This window comes from Chelonoidis abingdonii, chromosome 2 (assembly GCF_003597395.2).
Source record: "Chelonoidis abingdonii isolate Lonesome George chromosome 2, CheloAbing_2.0, whole genome shotgun sequence".
NCBI lineage: Eukaryota > Metazoa > Chordata > Testudines > Testudinidae > Chelonoidis > Chelonoidis abingdonii.
In genome coordinates this window covers 204,434,210-204,445,773 of record NC_133770.1, presented here as the reverse complement: position 1 = coordinate 204,445,773, position 11,564 = coordinate 204,434,210, and positions in this window count along the sequence as shown.

Here is an 11,564-nt window from a genome sequence, read left to right as displayed (position 1 = left end):
GTCAACTTTTTAAAAAATGTTTTGTCACAAAATTCCTGAGCAGTTGTAATATTTATGTAGGTCTGTAATCAGGGCCGGTGCAAGGAAGTTTCACGCCCTAGGCGCAACTTCCACCTTGCGCTCCCACCCCAGCCCTGCAGCAGCTCCCAACCTCCCCCTCCACCCTGAGGCACCCTGCTCCCCCATGGCAGCTCCCCCCTGGGAGCTGTGCAGCACTTCCCCACTCCAGGTCACCTCTGCTCAGCGTCCTCCCCGAGCACGCTGCCTCCACTCTAATTATCCTCCCAGGCTTGCAGTGCCAAACAGCTGATTGGCACTGCAAGCCTAGGAGGCAGGAGAAGTGGAGCAGAGACTGCTCGGTGGAACCCCCGGGCTGCAGGCAGCGGCTGAGACTCCCTCTCCCTCCAAGTGCAACAGCCACTGAAATGCTTTAAAAAAAATTGGGGGGCACTGATTTTTGGCGCCCCCAAATCTTGGTGCCCTAGGCAACCATCTAGTTGGCCTAAATGGTAGCACCGGCCCTGTCTGTAAAGTGTTGATATCCGTATAATACAATGAAACAGTATGCTACACGACTAGGTATTTATATTTGGCCGATTCTTTCTGAAAGATGCTATCATTATGGCGCTAAGATTTATGCATTGTAGCAATGTATGTTCTATTTCCATGTTATGTAAGCTCTATCAGGCTTGAGGTCTTGCTGAACAAAATCATATGTGAAAGACACAGGATTATTAACTCATCATTACAAGTAAGTCTAGAAGTGATGGTCTAGATAATGGTCTCTAGGGCAACTCTTCTCTGAACCAAAAGGTATTTCAATAGGCACTGACAGGAGAAGTAGGATCCATTTTGTCTGTTTCCATGCTAGAGGTTCAGCTAGGTATGACACATGAAGCAAGATGCCAAGATGGTGCATGCTCTGTTCTTGTGAAATGTTTGAAGATTTTATCTAATATCTCTAGCAAGATTTACTGAAGAACACAGAAAAAATAAATGGAAATTTTTTACAGTTTATAACTTGTCTTTTTATGTTTTTTAGGGTTATAACAATAATCACCTCTTTTATCTCATGTCTATTTCTTTGCCAAATTTCAAAGTTCCTGCTGCAAAACTTGGAGGTGCTAGAGCTTCTAAGAAAGTGACCAGAAGCATTTTTATGATGGACAGCATTAGACAACTTAAATGTAAGGTTTGTTAATCCTTCCCCTAAAGTTTAGCTGTGCAAATGCTCTAAAACAATAGGACTAATGGTGACTGTAATATATACAACTTGAGATGCTTCAGTCTACAGCTATGAATTAAAAATACATTATTATAACAGCCCACCATTGCAAATGTGGTCCTAGTAACTGAAAGCTAGTTGTGCAACTCAATTAATTCATTTTAAAACCTCTACCGCTATTTTTGTGGAAGATGACAGTTCAAGTGACACCTTATGCTTCATGATGAATAAATCCATTTTTAACATCAACTCTCCAATAATTTGAAATCATAATGCTGCAAACATACAGAAGAACCAGTTTGAGAAACAGACAAAATTGTGCTAAATTTCTCATATATATATTCATTTTATATAAAGACACAAAATTAGTTCCATGTAGAGTGTAGGTACCTAGATTATGTATATGAAGGCACAGCACTATTTCTCACATTTGGCAATATGTAATTCTTGAAAGATGATTCCCAAGTGGGCTTTCTGAATTTGAGAGAGAGATGGGAAATTCTGATCACAGATCAACCATTTTACTTTCTTGTGTTCCATAGACTGGCTCTTTAAGGAAAAAGGAAAATAATTTCCCATGATCTTTAGATTTCTTTGGGTTCGAAGGTCTTGGCTCTCCCGTTTATACTCTTAACTGTATTAAACTGTACAATTTCTGATGAGTCTATATTATTTTATTTAAGCTGAAGAACTGGATTTTAATTAATAAATGATAAACTAAACATATAACCTATGAATATAATACATTGTTTATTTTACAATTTGATGTTTTATGTTGTAATTCCTGTGGATGCAGGAGTTCTACAAATACACTTAGTAGAAATTGTATAGTAGAGGAATGGTTTTGCATGAATTGGAGCATTTTTACCTGAGAAATGTACAATGGTAACTAACCATGTTTGAAGAATAATTGAAACTATATTGAGAGAAATGGTGAAAATAATTATTTATAATCTAATATAAATTTTAGGCATTAGATTCAATGCAAACCCTGAATAATCTACATTGCTTCTCTGTATTCTATGGTGCAAGGTGGCTTTTTAAGTGCCAATACAGGGAAAAAATAAAATACAAAAGAGTCATCACTAAAAGGTAGATCTTCTATCACTTACACCAACAAGGACCCTGTGGAGATCCGCTGAGTCACTGTCCACATAGATGGACTTCTCTACTAAGGATGTATTTGGTAGACTTTGCACTGCTCCAGCCCTATATGGATGTCTTCCATGTAGGACACTATACACTATAAGCAAATAAATTCTATACAATATGAGCAAAACAGAATGGATTACATGTTACCAAATGTGAGAAACAGTGCTGTGCCTTCATATATATAATCTATGTAACTACATTCTAATAGAACCAAATCAATTTTGTGTCTGTCTATAAAATATGTGTATAATAATGTTACATTAAACAAATACAATTTGGCCACTATTCCCTTCTTATTTGTTTGTTAAAGGAACTTAGAGCTGTTCTGAACTTGTCCCCACAGAGGTGAAGCCAGCAACCAAAAAGGGAATACTATCTTCTCTGGATCCTAATGTTAGAGAAGGACACTAACCTTGTGTCAGAGAGAGTACGGTGAGATTGCACATGAAGAGTTAGCATTTTGGGAAGAAGAGAATTAAGAGAGCACTGGGATTTCGGGAAAAGAACCATTACTTATTAGTTTTATTTGTAAACAATTTCTATGAATTATATGGGAGAGTAGGGAAGAGATCAAAGAGAAAAAAAAAGGAAAGAAAAGAGGTGGGAAAAGTCCGGTCATTCAGATTTATTAGTAAAATGAATTGAAATTAAGGGTCCTGTTTAACCCTGCTACTCCTTAAGAGTGGCTAGGTTATTTTTAATAATCAGCGCTTCTTTCTTCTACAGTGCTATATTAATAGTGAAGAATATGGACTGCTATTTCCTGCATTGCCTCTCCCTCCCTCCTTTCCTTCCTCCTTTTCTCAATTGTTTGGATTCATGTGTAGCATAGTCAGGTTTCATATATCTCCTTGCATGATGAAGCATCTGCCGGTGGTGCTGAAGCTGCTGGCACTCTCTGTGTTTGCCCCAGAGCACATTACAGATGGCAGTGTCATTGATGATGAGAGCCTAATATACTAATGTTAGCAACAGGGGACAGCTGCTGCCTTTGTTCAGTTTTCAGTCACATATCCATCCAGCATGTCATGGGGACTACTTTAAAGACAAGCAAAGCTGACAATTTAGGTGGTGGCCGCTGGGTGGGGCAAAAGTGCCCCACTTTTTTTAAAGGAAGATGCTGCTAGCTTCTAGAAAACAGCATTACAGAGGAATTTTAAAGTACTGTATATATTTTTAAATGTCCAAGTGATTTTTTTAAAATATTCTTAAATTATAGCAATACCAGAAACTCCGGATAACTCCTAAGCATTATATTTTAAAAACATTGTTACATATATTGCTTCCACAATAATTTTCACCAGGTCACACATCATAAAACTCTGTTTTGAAAGATCTTGTGTCACTAAGACCATAGGATATGCACAAATTTACACCAGGTAATCTGCCATAATTTGCATTGCTTTTTCCAAGGGTCATTTACATTTACCTATTTGATTGAAATATGCATTTTCACACTGTAAAATGGCAAAAGAGCCTTTTTCTAAAAGCTGTGCAAAACACGTGCTGACATGGGCTGACTGTTTCTCTTGTGAAATATATTCTAATAGCGAAGTCTGAGTAGTTACTAAAAAGTAAGAATTTGTCATTGTAGTTTTTACCTGGGGTGTAATATTTTAACAAATGCATTCCGTCTGGTCCTCGGTCTCAATGCTTGGTATTCCATAAAGATTTCAGATAATATAATGTGTATGTAAAGCAGTACGTGTAGTACAGTATCCTATAATCATGTCATAGTGGCAACTCAAAATGTGGAGCTTCAGATGATTTCTAGTGTCAGAAATGGGAGAACAGAGTGAGTGGCTTCTAGAAAACAAATGATGTTAGCCTCCTCTGGATCCCTGGGGTCTGCCACAGCCTATTCCACTTGAGGCAAACCCTGCCTCTGCCTGCAAGAATAACAGGGTAGATGCTCTGCAGGGGGATTCTTGAAAAGATGTCTCCAACACACACACTTAAAACTATATTTCTTTTAGGTTTTTATTAGGGAAGGGGATGTTCTTGGACAGAATTCAGTGAGTAGTTAAAAGGTGGGCATATGAAAGAGGAAAAGAGGGGCTTCTTTCATTAGTAAAACTAGTCATTGCCCAATGAACAAAAGAGTATTTTTTTCCTAAACATTCATCTTTCTGTAGATTACTGAAGGGCTATCAGATTTTTTTTTTCTCCCTGATCATCTTTCTATGTGACAGTATCACTTTCTGCACAAGTTAGTACTGAACTTGCCCCCAAAAATGATAGGTTTGTGATTGTCCAGCATGAAATCAGAGCTAGAGTATTGCTAGTCCTCTTCCATCTGGGGAGAATCAAGCTCCTCTTACAAGACATACATAGCTTTTTTTAAAAAAAATAAATAAATCTTATTTTTAGTGATTTATTTTTCTTCTTCTTCTTCTTCTTCTCTTCCTCTTCCTCCTCATTCCCTTATGGCTACCATAATCTATATTAGGATGAAATCACTCAGATGGGAATCCTTCTGCTCTTTATGACATAAACATGTTTGTATTTTTATTTATGTCATAAGTTCAATAGACAGGATACACAGCTTTCTATAAGACAGTCTCAGTGGAGTGTAGTCTGGTAGTTGAAGTGTATATTGCATGCAGAAAGAGTTAGGTTATAGATATAATTTCAAGGAAAGAAGTTGTCAAAATCTAGACCACCAAAATATCCCCCACATTGTGAGGAATGAAATGTGCATTAGCTCTAAGCATTAAAAAAAAAAGGAAGAGGATTGTAGAGTTTAGAAGATGGCAAATGGGTTACAGAGTCCAAATTTCAAGGCCCTTAATTGAAATCTAACCAATGGTCATTTGCTTATCCTCAGCTGGGTCACCTTATACAAATAAATGTGTTCAAAAAAATCAGGATGAAGAAATAAAAATAAAATATATTTCTTTCTCAATGAGAAACCACAACCAGATGCCCTAGTTAAAAAAAAAATGCTCTTGTACTAAAAGTCCTTATTGCCCACTAGTCGTTTGTCCACTACCCATCTCCTACTTCCATTCCCACCCCCACCCCAAAGTAAGGGCTTGTCTACACTGGCAATTTACAGTTCTGCAACTTTCTCGCTCAGGGGCGTGAGAAAACAACCCTGAGTGCAGCAAGTTTCAGTGCTGTAAAGCACCAGTGTAGCCAGTGCACCAGCGCTGGTAGGTGCGCCCCTCATGGAGGTGGTTTTTTTGGAGACCTGGGAGACCTCTCTCCCAGCGCTTTGCCACGACCACACAAGCCACGTTAAAGCGTTGCCACGCAAGAACGCATAAGGCAGATATCCATTTGCCAGTTTGCTGCACCTTTATCTTAAGCAGAGCTTTGTTAATCTAACCTTCGTTAAAGAGGCAGAACATCCAGCTACTCCATTTTCTGTTATTGGGCCACGCATCTACATCAAACCAACCACCAACACAAATATTGCTAATTAGCACCCCTAACAGCAGGTTTAGCAGAGAAGTCAAGGGTTTGGAGACCAAATTACCCTTCAGAAATTATCACACCTGAACAGACCTGAGAAACAATGATCTTTTGCTCTCCATGTTATCCTTGTTCTGCGGTTAAGCAGATTTCAGTTTCAAGTGTTGTCAATCTTCTCCATTTTATAAGCATTAGAAAAAAAGAGGAAAAACACCAACACATAGTGTGATAACACAGTTAGTTATCCATTAGTAATTATTAACTGCACAACACAACTTCAAAGCAGATCGGCGAAGCAATAACCCCTCTTCCCCCAAAACAAAACAAAATTACAAACTTTTTATGAGTTGGAAAGGTAATGTGACCTATTGGATAGAGCACTGAATGGGAGTCAGGAGACCTGCTGGGTGACCTTTGGCAAGTCACATCATCTTTCTGTGCCTCAGTTTCCCCACCTGTAAAATGGGGATAATGACTTACCTTCTTTAATAACATATGTTGAGATGTACTGATGAAAAGTGCTATGTAAGAGTGAGGTATTATTATTATTATTTACAGTAGTTCCTAGATGCTCTATTATACTAGTTGCTGTACATAATGTATACCCAATAGAGTTTACATCAATAGTGTAGCCTAACCAATTATTGCAATTATGTATAACAGAGTTATTATGTTTTAACACTGGTCCCTTCCCCTTAGATGGCTATTCAGAAGATTTTTGTAATTCTTGTTAATTGGAATCAATTGATTGACTGATTGGGATTGATGAGCCATACAATAGAAATGATAAAAGAAGTACAAGCTTTACTTAACATCCAAATGAGTCCACTCATTAATATAGTCAAACAACCTAAAACTACATACACAGAGATAGCTCTTAGGATTTCAGACATGTAGGCATATTCCTAAGGCTTTTGAAAAACACAGATAGAAGAAAACAGTGAGTGGTGGGCATCAGAAAGCAGGTCACAAACTAGTTGATGCCATTTCAGGAACCTCAGGACCCCAAAATTTAGACCCTCTCATTTATACTCCCTTACATACCCCTCCTTTATACCCCTTCCTTTATTTAATTCCTGAGATGCACAACCCATATTTGCTAATATTCAGTGGCCATAACAAGATTTTTACCTGCCCTTGTCCATACATGGCACTGCAAGTGTCCGTATTAATGCTTCTGATCATTAATCTAAGCATGAGAGTCAATCAGTTTCTTAATAGCTTATATCTATCAATGCAGTATAATTTCCTAGCACAAGGGTTTTCAACCTGTGGTCTGCAGATCTCTGGGGGTCCACATACTACATCTGAGATTTCCAAAGGGATCTGCACCTCAATTCAAAATTTTCGCCTGTCATCATCTGCAAATGAAAAAAAGTTGAAAACCACTGCCCTATCAAATAAATTTTAAAATATTGCAAACGTCTCCAAACTGTCCCCCTGTTTCAAATAACTTTTGCAAGCTTGCCATATACCAGTCCTTCTGTGGTCACTTATTTGTCACATGGAATGAGAAGGCATAATTCCTTATGTTTAAGACCTTGGGCCTTGTTTGGTTCATCTAAAGTCAAATCTTAGCATAAGCTTATCACAGTAATTAAACAGCTTTATATCATAGCAAAGCCTAACAAGCCAGTTATTTGTGTCCTCCTACATGCCCTCAGAATGTTTCAAGTTAATAGAAATTAAAACCTATCAATATTATAGCCCAATAGGGTTGTTACAAAGGTCTGACATGATCACGAGTCAGCAATAGACAAGACAAGCAAAGTCTAAAAGGAATAATCCCCATCCCTCAGACTGGTGAAGTACCTATGTCAACAGGAGAAGCTATCCCATCACTGTAGGTAGTCTCTTCACTAAGATCTTCACTAAGGCCACAAAGTTGGCATAACTGCTTAATGTTGGCATAACTGCTTAATGTTGGCATAACTGCTTCACTCAGGAATGTAAAAATCCACACCTGTGAGCAATGCAGTTATAACGACCTAACCCCCAGGATAGATAGCAGTATGTTGATAGGAGGGTTTCTCCCATTGACATAGCTACTGCCTCTTGCGGAGGTGGGTTAACTATGACAACGGGAGAAGCTCTCTCATCGGTGTAGTACATCTTCACTGAAGTGCTACAGAGGCACAGCTGCAGCGCTGTAAGTGTAGATAAACCCAAAGTTTTATAGGAAGACAAGGACATGACCCAGGCATATATTACCATTATGTTTATGCTATAACTGGCTTGAGCAAAGTTTTTAATAAGCATTTTTGAGAACCATGAATGTTTTATTAAAATGTCACCCGTATTGATAGTGTGGGAAGGAAATGGATGCAGATGTTAATTTAAATAATGTGCAACGTAAAGAGCCAATAAGAAGGTAGTGGAATTATAATTATAGTAAAGGACAGTTCAGTGTCAATTAGTATTATAATGGAATATAAAAGGAGTAAGCCTTGCTAAATTGCAAGAGATCGCCAATTAATATTCAAAGGGTACTGTTAGGTTCCAGGATTATAAGGCTGTACTTCACTTCGTTGCCAGTGGACTATCACCCACTGATAGACCATTTCATCTTTGAGTGTGAGAATAATAGTAATGTTTGTGTAAGTAGCAATTTCATTCCTATTTGCTTAACTAATAATTTGTTTTCCTTTTTAGTAACATTTGGTGATTTCATTCCAAGTGTCCCCTAGTGGTCCTCTACTAAATAAATTTTCTGTAACTGATCTCGAGGCTCAAATCTGAAAACTAAGTTCGGTTTATTGCACCCTTATCTTTAACAACTTAATATTAGTTGAGAACATTTAAACATAAAGGTTACAGTCCCACACAGAGAGATTGAGGGACTAGCATAGGATCACAAAGGAGGTCTGTGATAAAAATGCACACTGAGTCCAGATCACCTGAGGCCCAATCCACTACCTTAACTACAAGACCATCTTTATACTTCTCTAAAGTGTAAAATCACAGTCCTGAGCTGCCAACCCTTCAAATTCATACATGCTCATGAATATTGTTATTAATTCTTAATATTCATGAGACTAAATACTGCTGAGAAGTAAGTAGCATACCTCCCACTGAAGTAAACAGAAGCTGTGAGTTTTTATATTAGGGCTAAATTAGGCTCATAAAGCACTATTCCTCCACTGATTTCAAAGCACCTAACAAAGATGTGTAAATATAATTTGAGGAATTTGAGATGAAGAAAGACTATGACTTGTCCAAGACCACACAGTGACTAAATTGTAGAGGTAGGTATAGCTTTATGACTCCTGACTCCCAGTTCTTTGTTTATACTGCTAAGCAGTGCTGCCTCGCAACCCTGAAAACAAAACAGAATGATGAATTAAATACAGGAATACATACAACTTGTGACATTTAATAGATCAATGTCAACTCCAAGTGAAATATTCATTCAAGGCCTAAAGTTAATATAATAAAAATTGCACAAATTAATCATCATAAAACCAGTCAAATGCAAAAATGAATACAAAATCAAATCAATTTCAAGTTTTAATCAGCAAAGCCATGTTGCTTTATGACTCCTTCAGATTTCATGTTCAGTTCAGTTTCCAGATTATAGTCTTGTAAATTACCTCACTGAGACACAAGTTGTAACTATATATACACTGTGTGCTTGTGTGTGAATGTGTGTACATATATATTTCTGCATATGAATAAAAACACTAAGAATTAATCTTAGCCTCACTAGAAAAAATAAAACATTAGCATTTTTCCTCTTACAGAGCACAAACATCAACTTCCTTTTTGTTGAAGTGACATCACTGACATTCAAGAAGAGGATTGTATTGTTGTTTCACTAAACTTCTTATTTTTCCCAGCAGCAGGCAGACTATATTGAAGGGGTAAGATCCTGATTTCATTTAAAGGAGTGTAAATCTAGGGAAACTTCACTGATTTTAGTGGAGTTATTCCACATATACACCAGCCTATGTGAGATCTGAATCTAGCCCATAATCTCTTCAATAAGATTATCTTGCCATCACTATTTTGTTTTTCAACTTTACTAGAGGTGGAATAACACCCAGTTCAGAATCCAATTGCACATGAATCCAGAGGTACTGACATATTCAGAGGCACTCAGATTATTTGTACAAGTTTAAAAGGAACAACCAACCAAATATCACAATGATGTCACATCATTCACTCTCCTAAGTCATATGACTGGTCTCCAAGTTCTCACAAAGAAATACTCATTCGGCACTTGGTTTGAGTGAATCTATTTTCACTTTGTCTTAGGTACAAGTGAAGAAAAGCAACCTGGGATGGGTTTTTTTCTGTTTGTGAATCAAATTCCAGAAAAACTGACAGCAAAGTGTGCAAAGCTAGGTTCCCTGTTTGGTTGCTCCACACTACCCATACAGAAAGAAATGGTAATCAGAAAAAAGGAGGTGTGACAAATAGTGTGCAAAGGTTCAAGGAGAACCATGTGTTTAAGTGGTCATCTGAACTCAGTCAGATGCTTCTTGGGCCTAAGAGTATGGGACCAAATCCTCAGTCATACATTGCCATAGTTTCAGTGACATCATTGGAGCTATATCAATTTATGCCAGCTGAGATACTCTCCTGATCATTGGTTTAGTGGCTAAGTCATATGGCTGAATCAAGAGCTGTGTTCTATTCCTAATTCTGCCACATACTTCCTGTATGACATTAGGCAAGTCATTTGAGCTTGCTGTGCCTCTGTTTCTTCACCTGTAAAATGATGGTAATTTTACCCTACAATAGAGGGGTGTTGTAAAAAAATAACAAGTAGTAAAGTGCTTTGAGCTCCTCAGATGGAAAGTATCTCACTTTCTGAGGGCTACAGACAAATGTCAGCTTAAAGGAGAAGATTGGTTCCCAGCAACAAAAGTAGTTCACATGGCCTTAATTGAGCTGATGGCTAAAGACAGCCAACTATAGACATGTCTATTTTAGTGTCTGCGTGCCTTGGGTACAGCCTGGTGAATCATAGAAATATTTGTGGATAATGAATAAAAAATGCCCACATTCATATGAATTTAAACATGGCTTATTATTTGTCCAGTGCTGGTTTTGAATGTCTCTTTAAAGGACTGGAGCCTCATTATTACAGAAGATCCCCTTCCCTTAGGGGTTTTGCTTGCAGTGCTATAGCCAGTAAGAATGAACATGTTCAGCAGCAGGTATCAGTTCTGACAAAAACCATCAGCTGTTACTCTTACTTCAGGCATGTGACTGAAAGAGACACTGCATGGTCCTTTCTGAGGTTAACAGCAGCACACCAAAGGAACCAGGGATTCTAAAAGACAGCTGTAATGTATTGCAGTGACTTTGACAGCAACCACAAGAGAATCACCTCTAGTACATGACTGGTCTAAGACAATGAATCTAACATAAAAGCTTTTAGTGATCAATTTTTACAGTTTGGGGTGCTTCACACACAGTCAGTAGCTCTGCATTATTAGACCAGTCCAGTATAACAAGCATGATCTCAATCAGCTGAAAGTCAGCAGGGCATTTTAGACATTCTTTTCCTGCAATTTCTCAGCTGCAAAATTTACAATGAGAATGAGGCTTGATTGCAACCATACCGACTTAAAGAAGTCATGAGTGAGTAGAATTCCATTTACAACATACATATTTGTTGGGGAAAAAATGGGCTCTCACTATCTTTTGCTCCCAGGATCTTAATGTGGCCCCACTGACTTTGTTCCAATGGTGTCTCCAAAAGCTAAAGGTATTTGAGGAACTACCTCAAGAAGAAAGCTCTACCCAAGATGGTATTTCTCTG